Genomic DNA, 20,865 nt, shown 5'->3' with positions numbered 1-20,865 from the left:
ATTAAATATCTATCACCGCTAATATGTACTTAACACCATCATTGCTTTTGGAAAACTGTTGCATAGCTACCAAGTCTGCTTGCCTTTGTGCATCCACCTCTGCCACAATCATCTTTCTTTTTAAGTGCTTTCTTGTCTCCTAGTAGAAGCTGCAAGTGTCCTGGTTTGCAAGCCAGGTTGCCACTTGGTTTCTGTTCAGATCAGCCATTTGCCTTTTAGCAGTTTCAAAAAGGGGATTTGTACCCCCAAAGCTTCATAGAATCATAGAATCTCCTGAGTTGGAAGGGACCCACAAGGATCATCAAAGTCCAACTCCTGGCCCTGCACAGGACACCCCAAGAGTCACACCATGGGCCTGAGAGCATTGTCCAAACACTTCTTGAACTCCACTAGGCTTGGTGCTGTGACCACTTCTCTGAGGGAGCCTGTTCCAGTGCCCAACCAACCTCTGGGTGAAGAACCTTTCCTAATATCCAACCTAAACCTCCCCTGACACAGCTTCATGCCATTCCCTCAGGTCCTGTCACTGGTCACCAGAGAGAAGAAATTAGTGCCTGCTCCTCCGCTTCCCCTCACGAGGAAGTTGTAGACTGCGATGAGGTCTCCCCACATTATAGGTAGAGAGACAGTAAATCTCCCCAGAAGACAGCAAATCTCTTTTAACAGAAGTTGCTTCACAGATGTGTACTGACATCCTCCTACTACACACACATATGAAAGGAAACCCTGAACAATCAATTTAACTCAAGTACAAAGAAACTTTGTTAACAAGGTATGAGGAGAGTTGGTTGCTATTCAAGACTTCTCCAGGATTTATTTTTCTCCCCTGCTCTCCAAACATTGCCATCACTTCTATGCCCTTTCTCATTTCTTCAGTTGCTATAGGCCCAGACAAAAACCACAAATAGATAATACTACAAATTGACTTCTCCCTCTTCAGTCAGCTGGAGCTGTTTAGTATGTTCTAAGGATAGCATCAACCTAAGGACAAGGAAAGACATATAGCACCAGCCTGCACCCCATAACTGTCTCACAGGTATCTGCAAGATTCTCCCAACCATGGGCAAAGGGAGCTCCCCCAACACCATCACCCACCCTCTGTGATGCTTGCTTCAAAACCTAGTTTGTGATTCATGGGCCCATTGGCCAGTTCTTCTGGTTTGCAGTCTTTTTAATGAATCCCTTATGCTCTTTTCCTTACTGTCCCCATGCACATGTTCTTCTGAAGTTCACATTTTGTTCTGGCTAGCCATTTCAATGAACAATGCCTGTGCCTTACAGGATCACACAAAGCCCAAAGTTTGCCCCAGTAACACTGCATAATCATCCTGGTGGGCTGAGCCCAAATGCAGAAGCATCTCAATCCAGCTCAAAGGACTAATCTCTTCTTTGCACATGACAAGGTTCTCCCAGAGGGTCCCTTGATGACAATATGTGGGTGTTGGTGAATAACAGGAGCAAAGTTCCAAATAACAAGATAAAGAACAAAGTGGTTAAACAATGGAAGCAATAACCAATAACTACATGAATGTAGGAAATTGTAAATTAAGACAGAAATCTAAGAAGGGGAAAAACAAATAGACAACACCTTCTTTTATCCAGGATGTTGCAATCTGAGCCAACCCCCCCCATTTTGACCAGTTCTGTGGTGAGAACTTGCCCTAGTGATGAACTTTGCTCATTATAATATTATAACAGTAAAAATCGCACCCCTAGCTCAGATGCCCCCTGCCCACAGAAAGACCACCACTCACCAAGCATGCACCATGATTTCTTGTAACTGTGCCTTTAAATCGAAATGAAGAAAGGGTGAGCCAATAGCAACCTAGCCAAGTAGTGACTTATGCAAGATATGCTGAATGCCTAAGATTGTAACCATATAAGTATGCCTGCTTTTTCTTTAAAAAAATAAATGCTAATATAGCAATAAAGTCTTCATAGCTTTTCAGTTGGACAAGAAACAGGTCTGGTAGTAAATTATGTTGTCGTGCCTAAAAATAAAGATCTGCAGAGATTAAACAAAAGCTATATTATACTCAAGTCTTTTTCCAGGGACAGCTATTCAAAGACAGACATTACTTTTAAATAGGACCTACTCTTGAAGTTATTAAGAAAAAATACCATGTTTAATCAACACAGTTTGGGGGTTTTGGGGGAGGGTTTTTTGAGTGGGTTTGTGTGTCCCCCAACTGAAGCACTTGAAATAACTAGTTCTTTGTCTTAATGTGACTGTGGTGGGTTAACCTTAGCTGGACAACAGGTGCCCAGCAAGCTGCTCTATCGCATCCTCTCCTTAACTGGACAGAGGGGAGAAAATATGATGAATGGCCCATGGGTTGAGATAAGGGAGATGACTCAGCAAGTACTGTCACGGGCAAAACAGACTTGACTTGGGGAAATTAAGTAAATTTATTGCCAATCAAGCATCAGAGTAGGATAATGACAAATAAAAACAAGTCTTAAAATAACTTCCCCCTACCTCTCTCTTCTTTCTGGGCTCAAATTCACTCCCATCTTCTCTACCTCCTCCCACTAAAGAGCGCAAGGGAACGGGGAATGGGATTTGCAGTCAGTTCATCATATACTGTCTTTGCTGCTCCTTTCTCTGCACACTCTTTCCCCCGCTCCAGCCTGGGGTCCCACCCACAGGAGACAGTCCTCCATGAATTGCTCCAGCATGGGTCCTTTCCACAGGGTCACAAGTCCTGCCAGGAACCTGCTCCAGCACAGGCACTCCAGAGTCTCCTTTGGCCACACTTACATGCTCCACCGTGGACCTCCATGGGCTGCAGGGGGACAGCCTACCTCACCACAGGCTGCAGGGGAATCTGCTCTGGCACCTGGAGTACCTCCTCCTCCTTCTTCACTGACCTTGGTGTCTGCATAGTTGTTTCTCTCACATATTCTCACTCTTCTCTTCCAGCTGCTGTTGCACAGCAGTTTTTTCCCCTTCTTAAATATGTTGTCACAGAGGCACTACCACCATCGCTGATTGACTCAGCTTTGGCCAGCAGTGGGTTTACCTTGGAGGTAGCTGGCACCAGCTCTATTGGACATCAGAGAAGCTTCTGGCATCTTCTCACAGAAGCCACCGTTGTAGCCCCTCTACTACCAAAATCTTGCCATGCAAACCCAATACAGCAATATTATCTGCAGCAGGTACTGTTTCTTGGCAAGGTGCATCTCATTTCATTTACACTTCATAAGATCACTTCCTGAAGCTTATTAAAACTATGTAATAAAATGACCTTTCAAGTTTTACTCTCTGCCTCTTTCTCAAATGTCCCTCCCCATATTTAAGTTCTATCTAAAAGTTAGTGTTCATTTACATGCAATGCCAGTATGGGACCAACATTAATAGAAGTCCAACAGCTCACTCTAATCTAATAAATATGATTTACACTTATAAATAATGACAAGAGAAAACAGAGTAAGAGTCATTTGGATTGGAAGGGACCTTCAAAGATCATCTCCTGCCATGGGAAGAAACATCTTTCACTAGATCAGGTTGCTCAGAGCCCCATCCAACCTGACCTTGAACACTTACAATTACTGGAAAAACAGTTCATGTGACTTCACTATAATATAGTGCATTTGCACCTGATTATCCAAGCCTGATGGCAAGACAGGCAGGATATGGCTGTCTACTTTCCCAAATTTCAGTCACTGCAAGTACTACCCCCTCCTCCAACCTCCTAACCACTCTCTCAAAAACAACAAAACAAAAAAAACCCCAAAACAACAACATACCACGTAAGCCAGAATGTTTCTAAATACACCACCAGCAGTAAGATTAAGTTGTGTGGTGGAAAGAGAAGCTTTCAATAAAGGAAACAAAGAGGGGAAAGGGGGGGGGAAATCAGTGCTGCACATCTCTACTTCTTTTGCCTCTTTATGGGAATGTTTCGAGGAATTCTATTGTATTCAGAGCTATGTCAGAAGGCAGCCTATTATTGGTAGAAGCAAGTAATTTTCCCATCAAAGATCTTCTCTATCATTCCTACTGCAATCAGCTAAACTGCAGTCACAGAATATGCTGAGTTGGAATGGACCAATAAGGATCATCGAGTCCAACCCTTAGCCCTGCACAGGACCATCCTCAAGAGTAACACCATGTGCCTGAGTAGCATCCAAATGCCTCTTGAACTCTGCCAGGCTTGGTGCTGTGACCACTTCACTGGGGAGCCTGTTCCAGTACCCAACCACCCTCTGGATGAAGAACCTTTTTCTAATATCTAACCGAAACCTCCCCTGACACAACTTCAGGCCATTCCCTTGGGTCCTGTCACTGGTCACCATAGAGAAGAGATCAGTGCCTGCCCCTCCTCTTCCCCTCAAAAGGAAGTTGTAGACTGCGATGAATTGTAGACCCTCAGTCTCCTCCAGGCTGAACAGACCAAGTGACCTCAGCTGCTCCTCATATGGCTTCCTCTCAAGGCCCTTCACCATGGATGCTGTCTAATAGCTTAATATCTTATATTGCGGTGACCAAAACTGCACACAATATTCAAGGTGAGGCCACACCAGCACAGAGTAGAGCACGACAATCATCTCCCTTGACTGACAGGCGATGCTGTGCCCGATGCACCCCAGGACATGACTTGCCATTGACCAGGACTCCCAAGTCCCTTTCCACGGCATTGCTTTCCAGCATCTCATTCCCCAGTCTGTCTGTACATCTGGGGTTGCCCCATCCCAGGTACAGAATCTGGCACTTTCCCTCATTGAACTTCATATGATTGGTGATTGCCCAGTCCTCTAATTTGTCGAGGTCTCTCTGCACGGCCTGTCTGCCTTCGAGGGAGTCAACAGCTCCTCCCAGTTTTGTATTATCTGCAAACTTGCTTAGTATCCCTTCCAGTCCTGCATCCAAGTCATTTATGAAGATGTCGAAGAGAACAGGATCTAGGATGGAGTCCTGCGGAACCCCACTAGTGACAGGTCGCCAGTGTGACATTACCCCAGTCACTATTACCCTCTCTGCCCAACACGCGAGCCAATTGCTCACTCACCGCATGATGTGTTTGTTCAGCTGTGTGCTGGACAGTTTGTCCAGAAGGATCCTGTGAGAGACAGTATTGAAAGCTTTACTGAAATCCAAAAAGACTACATCAACTGGTTTCCCTTGTTCAGCTAGGTGGGTTACCTTGTCATAAAAGGAAATCAGGTTTGATAAGCAGGACTTTCTCCTCATGAAGCCATGCTGGCTGTGACCGATGACTGCATTGTCTTTCAGGCGTTTTTCAATACTTCGCAGAATAATCTTCTCCATAACTTTACCAGACACTGAAGTGAGACTGACAGGCCTGTAGTTTCCAGGGTCCTCCTTCTTGCCCTTCTTGAAAATTGGGACAACATTCACCAGCTTCCAGTCAGCCGGGACCTCTCCAGATTCCCAAGGCTGCTCAAAAATAATTGAGAGAGGTTTAGCGATGACATCAGCAGCTCTTTGAGGATTCTTGGATGAATCTCATCAGGCCCCATAGATTTGTAGGGATCCGGCTGGAGCAGGAGATCTCGCACAATTTCAGGGTCAACTGGGACTTGATCATTCTTGCAGTCATGGTCCTCCAGCTCAGGGCACTGAGACCACCTTGGTCTGTCATCTGTGCTGAAGACAGAGGCAAAGAAAGCATTAAACACCTCTGTCTTGTCTCTGTCCCTGTTTGTGAGGTGACCATTCTCATCCTGTAACGGGCTGATATTTCTATACTGCCTATTGCCATGAATATATTTGAAAAAAGTCTTTTTATTGTCCCCCACATTTCTAGCAACTTCATCTCCAGTCAACCAGTCTTCTGATATTAGTTCATTTCTTCATGCAGCTATGCAAACACATATGTATGGTTATGTACAGCACCACCCTAAACAGACACAATAACAAGCAAAGATGCATTCACAGAAAATATCTACTAATATACATTATTTACTATTTTCTGTGCAATAGGTACACATGCACTCTCACTTATGTCAGATTAAAAACCCTACAGAAAATTGCATTGAAATAATAACTAGATAAGAAAAATTAAGACCTGAGACTGTTTTCCTACATATCTGTAGAAAACTTGACACATCAGTACTTTATCTGTTCACATCACCTCTCCCCAATCCCTTAATATACAAAAGAAACCTGCCAATAAACCCAAACCACTTAGCAAGCTTCAGTCTGTCAAGTAACATTTTGATGTACATTAGAGTACACAAACACAGTCTGTACCATGTATGATACAACCAATATTTAAACAGAGCTTTGACTCTCCATTTACCTTTCACTAAAAAACAAAAAAAAAATCAAAAAAACCCAAATCATCAACACCCCCGCAAAAAAACCCCACACCGAAGACCACCACCTTTTACTAGAGTGCGATATAAAAAAAAAAATTACCCATAGAAAGCTGAAAGCTGGAGATTAGTACACTTTGTACTGTTAGACTGAATAGTAAGGTTATAAGCAGGTTTAGCACTTGCACAAGAGTTAAGAATGTTATAATTGGAACAGCTGTTGGTTGTAAGTTGCAGCTTCAAATAATTAAGCAGTTACAAACAGATACAGGTGCTAATACATGTTAATTCTGGCTTTCCCACCAGTTTAGACTGTTAACAAGAGTTGATGCAAAAAAATACACTTGATCAATCTAACTACAGGCTTAAAGATTCATGTAAAAATTCCCAAGATTTCTGCACAAAAGTATCAGAATTAATATCTTTATTTCCTCCTGAATTTGCCAGAACAGTTTAACTGCTCTGCTCTTCATTGCCTATATCTTATTTTCATTATATTGTAAAGGAAGAGAAGAAAATGTGGGTCTGAGAGGGAAAACACGGGGCAAAACAAGCCTGCAGACCCTACCACTGTGACAGAAAAAGACTTCACCAAATTCATTCTTGTCTTGCTGACGACACTACAATAGTCAGTACAGAGATAGGAACTCTACTCAGAGAAAAGGAAAGTGAAAACATATATCAGGATCTCCGTGCTGCAGGGGAAAAGCCTGTCTACATAAGAGCACCGGGTGCTGCAAGGCCACATAACCGTATTTCAGGCACCTTTTGCCCCCTGCTGCCTGGTCTCACGGCGCGACCCCGGAGTGACTGAAGTCTATTCGAGAAGCAGCTGGCGGAAGCTGCCAGCCCTGCCGTGCAGCTCAGCTGCGTTAAGAGCGGGCAGCAGCATTATCGGCTCCCGCTGAAGCATCAAGCGCGAGCATACCCCACCTCTACCACCTCCGCACGCGGAAGCGTAACGCTGCGCTAACCAGGTCGTCACTCCCTGCACTCAGCACCTATTATGTCATAATAGGAAAACCGCAGTTAAGGCCACGCCCACACACACCCACACGCTCCGAGCAGCACATCTGGGTTACTTAATCACACCACTGCAGCGGGCCCCATGAGAGATAGAGCTTTCACACGACCTTCGCGAACAGTACTGGTCGCCCCGCTGCCGCTACTCCACAACACTGCCAACTAGCGCTTCGCAGCACCCGCCCGCCACCCTTCGGTCCCATCGCACAGCACCTCTCCCGCCAGCCCCTCGCCAGCCTCTGCAGACCCTTGGCCAGCCGCACGGTGCTCTAAAGTCTGCCCGGCTTCCCGCGGCTCCTGTCCAGGCAGGGAAGGGCCTCCTCGCGCTCCAGCAGGCACAGGCAGGGCCCACCACGGAACCCGAAATGCAACCTCGGCGACCCAGCGAACCGACACCACTCCCACCTCCTGCCTACGGTCCAGTGCAGCAGAACTCCGATACGCAGCGAGGAGAGACAACGAGGCTCTGAGTACGGCGCAGTCTATTACATTCGCTAAGGCTAAGGCTAAAAATAAATCCCCTTCCCCCACTCTCGCGGACCGTGGGGTAACGGATGCTTCCAGCCAATCGCAACAGACCACGTGACCGAAAGAGGGGCATGACATCCGTTAGCAAATGTACAACTGGCTGTCTGCGGGGGCGGTTATTTCACCTAAAGCTGAGGGTGGGTCACTTGTAATTTCTTATCTTGGCTAAAACTTGTCCCTGTACTACTCACATACAAATATTATTTATGCTTGTAAATTCCATTTCCTTTTGTTGTTACTAAATTATGCTGTTGAAGTTATGTACTTATAGAGCAAAGGTTTTTGGAAATATTTGTTTCAAATGTACAATAAAAAGGGAAATATTTAGTTGAAAGGGAAAAGTTAGGTTAAAACTGAGTTATGTAAGAGTATCTACAAAGGTGTCACATTACACTATCTAGAGCAGGGGCAGTTAGCCTATAGATGTTGACCTCTATGCAGCTTAGAGACTCTTCCAGTGCAAGCTGGTGATCTTGCTGTATTCACTGCCAACCCCAGATTACAAACACAGTGCTGAGAAGTTATCTCCCACCAACTTGCACCCAGGGTCACCCTCTAAATTTTCTACATGGTTGTTCTTAACCATATGGCAATTTTGTAAGCTGAAGGGGCTTAAAAAATGTCCCTTCACTATGCTCCTGAAGGTCCCCTAGAATAGTCACAGATACAGATGAATACCATGTTTGTAGAGAAGGAAAAGAGGAAAAAAATTCATAACAAGACTAAAACTAGAGATAAAACTCATGAAAGGTACCAAGGAATTGTAACTATCTTTGCCAATTCCTGCTATTCCTTGAGACAGATGCCAAGCTATTCTAAGACACAAAAAAGCAAATAGAGAAAATATTAAATTGTTGTATCGCATGAGGTAACATTCATATGGAGCAAGAACTAAATGTAGCACTTTTTTATTTTTAAACTAAGCATAAGAAAATAAAAGTATGTATAAGGTATATGTTACAATTCTGTAGGCCACAAGTATTGTGGTTTAACCCCAGTAGGCAGCTAAGCCCCACACAGCCATGTGCTCACTCTCCCTACAGTGGGATGGGGGAGAGAATTGAAAGGGTAAAAGTGAGAAAACACATGGATTGAGATAAAGACAGTTTAGTAGGTAAAGCAAAAGCTTCATGCTCAAGCAAAGCAAATTAAGGAATTCATTCACTACTTCCCATCAGCAGGCAGATGGTTAACCATATAGAGGAAAGCAGGGCTCCATCAAATGCAACAGTTACCTGAGAAAACAAACACCATAACTCCAAATGTTCCCCTGTCCTCCTTCTTTACCTAGCTTTTATAAAAGAAGGTGAATGGATAGGTGTGGTGGTTGACCTTGGCTGGCCACCAGATGCCCATTTAAGCTGATCTATCACTCTGCCTCCTCAACTAGACAGGGGGAGAAAATACAAGAAAAGGCTTGTGGGTTATGATAAGGACAGGGAGCTCACTTAGGAATTACCATCACGGGCAAAACAGACTTGGCTGGGGGAAATTAATTTAATTTATTACCAATCAAATTAGAGTAGGATAATGAGATATAAGAACAAATCTAAAAACTCCTTTCCCTCACCCTTCCCTTCTTCCCAGGCTCAACTTCACTCCTTCCTCTTCTAGCTCCTCCCCCAAGGGACACGGGGATGAGGAATGTAGGTTGTGGTCAGTTCATAATGCTTTGTCTCTGCTACTCCTTCCTCTTCACGCTCTTCCCCTGCTCCAGCGTGGGGTCCCTCCCATGGGAGACAGTCCTTCACAAACTTATCGACTGTGGGTCATTCCCACAGGCTGCAGTTCTTCACAAACTGCTCCAGCGTGAGTCCTTTCCATGGGGTACAGTCCTTCAGGAACAGACTGCTCCAGCGTGGGTCCTCTATGGGGCCACGGGTCCTGCCAGCAAACATGCTCTGGCATGGGCTCCTCTCCATGTGCCACAGTTTGTGCCAGGAGCCTGCTCCAGCACAGGCTCTCCATAGGGTCACAAGTCTTCCTTCAGGTTGATGCCTTAAGCCCCTAATAGTTTTTTATTTTCTAATATTTGTAAGTCTTGTAAGTTTTATAAGTAGATTTTAAAAGCAGAAACCCTCACTCCCTTGTCCCTTTCTCTTAGCACCCTTGTTTACACATTCCTTAACCCTCTTACCCCATTCTATGCACCCTATATCACTCCTACCCCCGAATCCAGTAGGAATGTTTAGTCTTTTGTCAAGGCAAGGCCTAGATTGTTTGGAGAATGCTTGTATCTTGGTCTAAACCGCAGAACACGGTCAAGAACTGGGTGACTATGTACCCTTTGTGCTCTGAAGATGGTGAAGACTGGATGAACAGAGGGTCCCGAAATACACCCCAGACCCATTTTCAGGGGGTGGACCCAGGGTGGTCCAGAGTAAAGGCCACAGGGTGGACACATTTGGGATTGGATGGATGGTATTATAAAATGTAACATCTGGGGCACAGCGGGTGCGCGCATCGTAACATCTTTGCCTTGGCATAATAAACCCTTTCTTATCTCACCCCTAATTAACTGCTCTGGAGATTTTTTTGAAGCACCATACATCCCACGGCATCAAGGTACATCCACCTCCTCTGTCATGGGGTTCTTCACAGGCTGCAGGGGGGATCTCTGCTCCACTGTGGACCTCCATGGGCTGCAGGGGGACAACCTGTGTCATCATGGTTTTTACCACGGGCTGCAGGCAAGTCTCTGCACTGGCACCTGGAGCACCTGCTCCTCCTCCTTCTTCACTGACCTTGGTGTCTGCATAGTTGTTTCTCTCACATATTCTCACTCCTCTCTCCCAGCTGCTGTGCTGCTGCACAGCAGTTTTTATCCTTCTTCAATATGTTATCATAGAGATGCTACCAACATCGCTGATTGTCTCAACTTTGACCTGTGTTAAGTCTGTCTTGGAGCTGACTGAAATTGGCTCTGTCTGATATGTGGATATCTTCTGGTTTCTTCTCACAGAAGCCTTCCAGTATCTGAAGGGGGCCTACAGGGAAGCCGGACAGGGACTCTTTGTCAGGAACTGTAGTGATAGGACAAGAAGTAATGGGTACAAATTGAAAGATGGGAAATTTAGGTTGGATAATAGGAAGAAATTTTTTACTGTGAGGGTGGTGAGACACTGGGACAGGTGCCTAGGGAGGTTGTAGATGCCCCAACCCTGGCAGTATTCAAGGCCAGGTTGGATAAGGCCTTGAGCAACCTGGTCTGGTGGGAGGTGTCCCTGCCCATGGCAGGGGGGTTGGGACTAGATGATCTTTAAGGCCCATACCAATGCCTTAACATTCTATGATTTTATAAGCCACCCCTGCAGCCCTCAGCTGCCAAAACCTTGCCATGTAAACCCAATACAATATTGTAAAATAAGAATAAGGTCCAGAAATTGCCATTGATAAATGCACTGGTATCAGAAAGCGTAAGCAATAGTATTACCATGGAATAAAGCTTACCCAATAAGCATCCCTACAAGGGAAGAGATGGATACAGCCCATTGACCATCCCAGAATACAGAGGTGGACCTCCCTCCCCTCTTAAGTTATATTTATATTGTTTTCTTTGAGAGTGGGGAAAAGATAAAGTTTCGGTTGATGTAATTTCACGATCAGGTAGAGTTTGAAGGTCCGCGGCCGGCCCCCGGAGACCCCGGAAGCCGCCGCGCATCCGCGACTGGCCCCCGAGACCTTGAAAGCCGCGCGTCTGTGGCTGGCCCCCGGGCGTGTCCGCGGGAGAAAGGAGAGGGGGAGCCTCGCCGGTGGGTACTGCGCCCTCATGGGAGAGGAGAGGGGAGCTTCGGAGCACACAGAGGTTTGCTGTTCCAGTTTGGGGGAGGGGAAGAGTGTCGGGCAGGCTGTGGGGGTCCTCGGATTGGCATAAGGGTGGGCGGGGCAACCCTGTATGAAATGTCGCAGGTGAGCAGTGCGTATGTAGATATGTGGTAACACGGTGGGGGGAGGATAAGGTCAGGGTGGATAGTGGGTTCTTTTGGAGTGTTGGGGGTCTCGGCCAGGCTGGGGCCTTGAAAGGTACCCGAGCCCTGGGTGGGTACAGGGGCCGGAACAGTTTATTTGTCTGTTTTTGACTCATCTGCGGCTACTGCCCAGGTTCGGTACATTCTGGATATATTTGTTGCATCCTGAAAGGGTGGTCAGGACAAAGGGTTGTTCCTGGGTATTTCCTTGGGATTGTATATAGATAGGTGGCAGAAAAGTAGGAAGTGAAAGACTTGCCCTAATCGTTTTAATGGGAATGAAGCCTGTATACCCCTATGCGGTTACCAGCTATGCTGGCGATGGTACATGCCTTCGGTAGGGTCACCCGTGCCAGACAGGTCAAAACCATAGGGCCAGATACAATATATCCTTGGGCAGGATGAGCTCGTTAGCCTTCTGACAGTCATCCTAGGAGGACAGTTCTAATCCTAAACCTGGGCAGATGGAGCTCGCTTAGCCCTGTAAGGCCATCCAAGAGAAGGTCACTCTAATTAAACCTACGTCCTGAGGACCTCGTTGTCACCGTCCAAACTCGCTCGGCCCTCGCAGATGAACATTAGGATTAAAAGGTGGGTTCAGTTCTGTGCACATACTGCGTCTCACCTAAAAAAATCCATTGCGCAGGCTCGAAGGCCTTACCCACATTTGCAAAGCCCTGTAGCGACAAGCAAGGGTCAAAACGGCAGGTGAAAGGTGCACTGGAAGCCGTAGACCCAACCCTGCCTGCAGACGGTTCAGGGCATTGGTCGTCAGAGACTGACCGGAGATGACAGTCTCTTTGGGCAGCACCCTGATTGTCCAAGCAGCCTTTTCAATGAGAGCATTGCTCGCTCCACACGGAGAGGGGCCTAGAAAAGGTGACCTAACCAAACTTCATCTCCCCCTTCACCCGGTTGGTTAACTGCGGCCAATGGGCATCTTCTACTAATGCAGTCACACAAAGATCAAAAGACAAAGGCATACACCTGCCTCCAAAGGTGTACCCAAATTAACTCTCGCATGCTGGAACATCAGAACCATGCTTGACTCTGTGGATAGCGGCTGTCCTGAGCATCGCTCTGCCCTAATTGCCCACGAACTATCACGTCTCAACATCGACATAGCTGCTCTCAGTGAAGTTCGCCTCCACGAGGAAGGCAGCCTCAGAGAACACAGTGCCGGTTACACACTCTTTTGGTCAGGTAAACCCAGAACCGAAAAACATCTTTCAGGAGTTGGATTCATGATTAAAAACTCTATTGTTCCTAAACTCGAAAATCTGCTGACAGGTCATTCTGATCGCATTATCTCCCTATGCCTTCTACTACAAAACAAGCAACACATTGTCCTCTTTAGTATATATGCCCCAACACTCCAAGCTGACCCTGCCAAAAAAGATAAATTTTAAACGGACCTGCACTGCCTTACCCAAAAGGTTCCTGCAGATGATAATATCATTATCCTTGGTGATTTCAACGCCAGAGTAGGAAAGAATTTTGAACCCTGGAAAGGAATATTAGGCAAGCGTGGTGTTTGAAACTGGAAGGATAATGGTTGACTTCTGCTAGAATTCTGCCCGGAGCAACAGCTCACCATCACTAATACTATCTTTCAGCAGAAAAATAGTCTGAAGACAACCTGGATGCATTCTAGATCTAAGCATTGGCACCTCATCGATTATATCTTGGTGCAACGGAGAGATGTCCGCAATGTCCACCATACCCACGTGATGCCTAGTGCAGAATGCCAAACAGACCATCGGCTTGTGCGCTGTAAACTTAACTTCAATCTTAAATTCAAACCTAAAAGGGGTAGTATCACAAGGAGGAGACTCCAAGTTAACAATCTCCAATCAGCCACAGTGAGAGACAGATTCCAGGCAAATCTTCACACTAGGTTCGAAAACCATTCCATAGATTCTACAGATGCCTCTCCTGAAACACATTGGCACCATATTAAAAACAGCATCCTGCAGTCCTCTGAAAAATCCTTAGGGTTCTCCTTCAAGAAGAACAAGGACTGGTTTGATGAAAACAATCAAGAGATCCAGGATTTGTTGAGGAAGAAGAGAACCGCTCACCAAGCACACCTTGCACTGCCATCCTGTCGTGCAAGAAAATCAGCCTTTTGTCTTGCATGCAGCAAGCTCCAACAGAAGCTCCGTGACATCCAGAACAAGTGGTGGATCAATCTAGCTGAAAAAACTCAATTATGAGCAGATACGGGTGATCACAGAGGATTCTATGAGGCCTTGAAAACAGCATACGGGCCTATATACCAAGTCCAAAGCCCTCTACTCAGTGCTGACGGTCAAACACTTCTAACAGATAAAACCTCCATTCTGAATGGATGGTCTGAACACTTTCAGACTCTCTTCAGTACTAGCCATGTAGTCCAAGACTCAGCTATTCAGTCCATCACACAACAACCGGTGAAGTATGAATTGGATACTGCCTCCACTTTGGGAGAAACTCTTAAGGCCATACAGCAGGTGAAAATCATCAAGGCAGCTGGGGCGGATGGAATTCCACCTGAAGTCTGGAAACATGGGGGCCAAGCACTCCATGCTAAATTTCATGAGTTTGTGGTGCGCTGTTGGGAACTAGGAGAACTACCATCAGACCTTCGTGATGCAGTCATTATCATTTTGTATAAGAAGAAAGGTACTAAATCAGACTGCTCAAATTACCGTGGTATTACTCTGCTCTCCATTGCTGGCAAAATCCTGGCAAGAATACTTTTGAACAGACTAATACCCACTATAGCAGAAGGAATTCTACCTGAAAGCCAGTGCAGTTTCAGAGCCAACAGGAGCACCACAGACATGGTATTTGTTCTCAGACAACCGCAACAGAAGTGTAGGAAACAGAAGAAAGGTCTCTATGTAACCTTTGTTGACCTCACCAAGGCTTTCGATACTGTGAGCAGAAAAGGTCTATGGCAACTTTTGGAACACTTAGGTTATCCCCCCAAGTTCCTTAAAATGATCATCTCACTCCATAACAATCAGCGCTGCCAAGTCAGATATGGCAGTGCACTTTCTGAGCCCTTTCTAATAACTGATGGTGTGAAACAGGGCTGCGTTCTTGCACCAACCCTATTCACAGTCTTTTTCAGCATGATGCTCCAAAGGGCCAATGCAGACCTTGATGATCAGAATGGTATCTACATCCGATACCATACTGATGGAAGCCTATTCAATTTAAGGCGACTGAAGGCCCACACCAAGACCTTAAACCACCTTGTCCAAGAGCTGCTTTATGCTGATGACGCCGCCCTTGTTACCCACACAGAAGCAGCTCTGCAGTGTTTAACATCCTGCTCTGCAGATGCTGCTGAGCTCTTTGGGCTGGAAGTCAGCTTAAAGAAGACAGAAGTTCTCTATCAACCTGCACCTCAGGAAGTCTTCCATCATCCCCATATCACCATTTGCGAATCAGAGCTCAAATCAGTCCAGCAATTTAATTACCTAGGTAACCTCATCTCCTCGGATGGTAAGATTGACGGGGAGATAGACCACAGGTTATCAAAGGCATATAGTGCCTTCAGAAAGCTTCATAAAAGAGTTTGGCGAAATAAACACTTGAAGAAAAGTACAAAGATCAGTGTTTACAGAGCCGTAGTGCTGTCTACTCTTTTATATGCATCTGAATCATGGGTCATATACTGCCACCACCTGCGACTCCTAGAACGCTTCCATCAATGCTGTCTCCGCACAATCCTAAACATCCACTGGTCAGATTATGTGACTAATACATCTGTTCTAGAACAAGCAGCAATCACAAGTACTGAGGCCATGTTGCTAAGAACACAGCTGCGCTGGGCAGGACACGTCTCAAGCATGAAGGACCACCGCCTCCCTGAGATCATGCTTTATGGTGAACTTGCCACTGGCTACCGCATGAGAGGAGCCCCAAAGAGAAGATACAAGGACTCCCTGAAACAACATCTCCGTCTTGGCCATATTGATCAACATAACTGGTCTACTCTGGCCTCAAATCGGGAGGTCTGGAGACACACTATCTTTAACGCTGCTGATGCTTTTGAGAAAGCACGCAGGATCACTTGAGGAGAAAAGACAACGCAGAAAGACTCGTGCTTTGCAGAATATACCACCTAAGGAGTCTTTCTGCTGTGCCTTTTGCAACCGGACGTGCCTATCTCGTATTGGCCTTTTTAGCCACCAACGCGCTTGTCATGATCATGGCTAGGCTTCGCAAACGAAGATTTGGGAAGGGCTCTACCCACGTTTGTTGCAAGCGTGTTGGTGGCTAAAAAGGCCCACACAGCACGGGGGTTCTCATGGCATCCCAGGACTCCTCCACACACACATGTGGTGCAGGGAGGTCTTCGGGCATCCCGGGATTACTCCACACACACACGCAGCGCAGGGAGGTCTCCGGGCATCCCGGGACTTCTTCACACACACACGTGGCGCGAGGAGGTCTCCGGGAAGCTCAGGACTCCTACACACACACACGTGGCATAGGGAGGTCTTTGGGCAGCCAGGGAGTCCTCCACACACACACGCGGCACGGGGAGGTCTCCGGGCACCCCGGGACTCCTACACACTCACACATGCGGCGTGGGGAGGTCTCCAGGCAGCCCAGGACTCCTACACACACACGCGGCACAGGGAGGTCTCCCAACGCGCTTGTAACAAACGTGGGTAGACCCCTTCCCAAATTTTCATTTGCAAAGCCTAGCCATGATGATGAGTTTGAATGACTTTAGTTATACGTGTAAAGCATGTACAGGTTTTACTTCATTAGCATACACAGGGTCGTGAAAAGTAATATACAATTTGGTTGGGCCATTTTTTTTTCCTTAGTTCCCATTAGCTGCATTGTTTTAAACAGCATGAGCGCAACACCTCCATGCTGCTCCAACCTTTGTTTCATGCCTCTCTCAGGGCAATACACCAAGCTTCCTCAGTGTTCCTGATCCTAAGGTTGCAGACAGTTTGTTTCTGGTGAACTATTGCCAATGCAGACACTTGCTGATTTTGTCTTTCAGTATTTTTCCACAGCTTATCCTGCAGATGTAGATGAAATCAGAATGACTGAGCGTACAATTTACATGAAAAAGAGAAATAGAGTTTAGAGAGTAGATTTGGGATGATGAATTTTTTATAAATAGACTTAGCAAGCAGGAAAAGTAAAAGAAAATGGTGGGAAAGAAGACCACTTAACTTCCATTATCTCCATCCCCAACCTCCCCTGCTGCTGCATGCACCCCATGGGGTAATGGAAAAGAACCTCAGCTCAATCCAGCTTAACCACTGACATCCACAGCTTATTGGCTTTCTCACAACCTGAATTCGAGCACATCTATTAAAAAAACCAAACACTTTTTTTGAAGAGCCAATGTACTGAAAATCCATCAACTTCTCAAGGAAGTTCTCCAGTGTAACTCCTCTTCATTCTTGAAAGTTCAGCTTCCACCTATTCCACCTATTCTGATACTTTTGCTGGCAAGTTTTAAAAGGTTGGTGAATACCTAGCAGCTAGCCAAGGTCAACCCCTGTCCTGGTTCCAGCCAGGACAGGGTTAATTTTTGCAGCAGCTGGAAGGGGTGTGACCAGGACCCTGTGGTTATTCTATACCACCTCACATCATATGCAGGGGGTGGAGGGGGATGGGTCCCTTCCAGTCCAGCTGGTGGTGGGGCGAGCAGTCAGGGTAGCACTGGGTTCCATGTCGTGAGCACTCATGTGTTGATGCCTAAAATGCGAGAAAAAACTCACCAGGCAACGTTAGTATAGATAAGATATAGAGCAGCTCTTTAATGAAGGCCTTCTGGTGCATGGAGTACAAAGAGCATGCCCTTGTCCAGAGGTTCTACAGTTTTGTAGTACTATCCATCCAATCCGAGAACTATCCACCCCCAGATCCTCCTCAGAATTGCCCCCCTGGCACGCCTCCCCAGAATTGAGTCAGAGGTCTCAAGACCCCTTTCTTCCTCATCTTCCTCCTCCTCCTTCTGGCACGCATTATCTTTGGAGCTTCTCCAAGGTTCCAGGCCTCCAACATTGCTTTGACTACAACCTTGTTGGTGATATCTTGTTTTTCTGGTCTAGGGTGCATATGTTCTTAAACAGGATATGTTTGCTAGAGTCCTTCTTTGAAAAGAACCTTAAATAAGCTTAAAGAATTTAGAAAATTCGATATGAAGCATGAGAATAGGGTTTGGTAAGTGTCAACTGCTATTCTAAAGTGTGAGAAACTACACAGCTATACTAAAAATCCATATTTACTACGCAGCTACATTAAAATCCACAAAAAGCTAAAACTCTTAAAAATTCTAAGGCACCAGTGTGAATCGTTATCTTCTCTTATACACTCTGTTATTAATATTGTTGTTGTTACTGTTTGTTTTCTTATTTCATTGCTGTTTCTAGTAAATTGTTCTTATTTCAACCTGTGATCTTTACCTTTTTTGCCTCCAATACTCCTCTCCATCCCACCACAGGAGGAGGGGGAGAGAGCAAGTGGCTCATGGTTTGGAGTGTTTCAGTGGGAACACTAAATTGGGGAGTGCCATGCCTAAACTATGATGGCCTTATTTGGTGCCCAATGTGGGGCAAGAAGGGTTGAGATAATAACAGGTCTGACCAGAGTGGGTTGAAAACAAATTGGATATAAGCATTCCCTATATTATGTGCAGAACCACTGGTCACAATGTTACCTTCTCTGTTCACATGGTTGTGGTTTAATGGCAGAGATATTAATCTGCATTGATAATTCCACTCGTTTGAGGGTCCATGAAGGATTAAATAGCACTTGTTGCTGGCCTGTATATTTGATGGCGTAGGGTCCAATTTTAGAAATCTGTGGGGATAAGGTTTCAGTAGTCTTATTGGGGGTCTTGGTGGTAGTAGGATGCATTGTGGGGGCCAAGGTAGCTTTTGTTGTGCTGATATAAATTATCCCAATTTCAGTTATGGATAAATTATTTCTCTCTGTGCATACTACTTCTCTTGCCGTATTTTGTTTTAATGTAATGCTCATTGAACATATACTAGTCTTGTAACATGTATGCCATTTTTTGAAGGAATATATTGAAAACTAAGTAAATTTCCCCTTCACTGTTTGGAGGTTGCGTTTCACATATTATGGTTATATTTCCCTCTGCCAAATTCATGTTAATGGGTGGGATTCCTAAATTTTTACAATTATAGTTTGCTCTATTAGCAGTTGTCATCGTAATGCCTTTGGGCTTAAGCGCAATTATGACTATTACCCTACTGATTATTACAAATAAAAGAAGTGAGGGTCTCCACCCTGTGGGTTGGGCTTGCTGATGTGTGAACCAGATTTGGTTCATGTTGGCAATGATTGTTCCTAAATGAAGGATAATCAGTCCTTATGATCGCATGGTTGCCTGAAGCATGATGTCCTGTCTCAACTGATAGAACATCTCCGAAACAATGGACACAAAACACTAATCACCGTTCATCATGATACCAAGAAGATACACCACCTCCTAGAAAGAGTGAAGAAGGATGGAGAGCATCACTGGTGGGACACCTTATTCAGATGGTCACCCACAGCAACGGGAATTCTACATCAAATGCCGCATTCCTTTGTAATTTTACTAATTTCTGTTGTATTGTGCTTGTTATTGACCATTACTCTGTATCTTAGAGTGTGGGGAATAACTAGAAGGGTGGCACTATTGCAAAAACCTCCTCACATATATAATATTCCTTAATCACATCTAACAGAATCTTAATAACTAGTCAACCTAACCAAAAATTTCAAATTGCAATTGGAACATGGCATTAGCCTGTTTACAGACACAGAGGCAAGAGGCAACCACGCTGCCACTCTGTGATAGAAAGGTGGATAGACTTTGGTCACAGGGTGGATTGTGGTGGTGCATCCCCCCTCCAATCCCCCTCCTCAGGACCACTCTATGACCTTGGGAATTCTCATTAGGCCTTGGCCTTTGTGTAATGAGTTGGGTGGTGAAGCATCCCTTGACCGTACCAGGAACTCTTGCATGGCTAAGGTGGGAGGGGCACTAAGGTGAAGGATGAGAGCATGATCAATCATCCCCTGACAGGCTTGGAACATGTGCACTGGTGAGGATGCACCTTGAGTACTGTGTCCAATTCTGGACCCCTCACTTCAAGAAAGACATTGAGGTGCTGGAGAGAGTCCAGAGAAGGACAACAAAGCTGGTGAAGGGTCTAGAGAGTAAGTCCTATGAAGAGCAGCTGAGGGAGCTGGGGTTGTTTACCCCAGAGAAAAGGAGGCTCAGGGGAGACCTTATCACCTTCTACAACTACCTGAAAGGAGGTCATAGCAAGGTAGGGGTTGACCTCTTCTCCCAGGCAACTAGTGACAGGATAAGAGGACATAGCCTCAAGCTATGCCGAAGAGGTTCAGGTTGGACATCAGGAAGTATTACTTCATGGACAGGGTTGTTAAGCATTGGAATGTTGGGAGAATTGAGATTATGCGTGAACAATTTCTATTGTATTTCTGTGAGCCTTGCCTTGGCATAATTGGTTGTGGACAGTAAAAGTAACGACAAAGCTAAAATATGGCTATAGGCATTGAAGTTAGAACAAAAGAGGCTCCCTGCCAAATTTAAGGTGGAGTTTCAGTTCATATGGCCACCTGTTGTGGTCCAATTAGCAGTGGACAACAAAGTATGTTTTCCTTATGTATCCAATGTTGTGTGAACAAGAATCACAAGTCTGAGTGTCATAAGCAGTATATAAGGTCTTTCTTCTAATAAAACCGACATTTTGCCAATCATACTGGTCTATGAGCAGTCTGTCCGTGCCCCTCCATCAACATTGGAATGGACTGTCCAGGGAGGTGGTAGAGTCACAATCCCTGGAGGTGTTCAAGAAACAACTGGACGTGGCACTTAGTGCTATGGTCTAGTTGACAAGGTGGTGATTGGTCAAAGGTTGGACTTGATCTCAGAGGTCTTTTCCAACCTACATGATTCTGTAATTCCCTACATGGACCATAGCTCTAGGGGAATGCTACTATCCTTGCTGGTGTTTTAAAAGCAATTTCCAATTGCATTGGAAACAATTTACAA

The 20,865-nt window shown here is 45.5% G+C and overlaps 1 protein-coding gene across 1 annotated transcript in view; it reads right to left on the bottom strand.

Annotated features, from left to right (window-relative positions):
• The window catches only part of LOC135405089 (uncharacterized), a 437,130-nt gene that overhangs the window by 159,486 nt on the left and 256,779 nt on the right, over positions 1-20,865 (bottom strand). The window lies entirely within an intron of this gene.

This window comes from Pseudopipra pipra, chromosome W (genome assembly GCF_036250125.1).
Source record: "Pseudopipra pipra isolate bDixPip1 chromosome W, bDixPip1.hap1, whole genome shotgun sequence".
Classification (NCBI taxonomy): domain Eukaryota; kingdom Metazoa; phylum Chordata; class Aves; order Passeriformes; family Pipridae; genus Pseudopipra; species Pseudopipra pipra.
The sequence above is the reverse complement of the archived record's forward strand: the minus strand, read 5'-3'. Positions and strand labels throughout refer to the sequence as shown.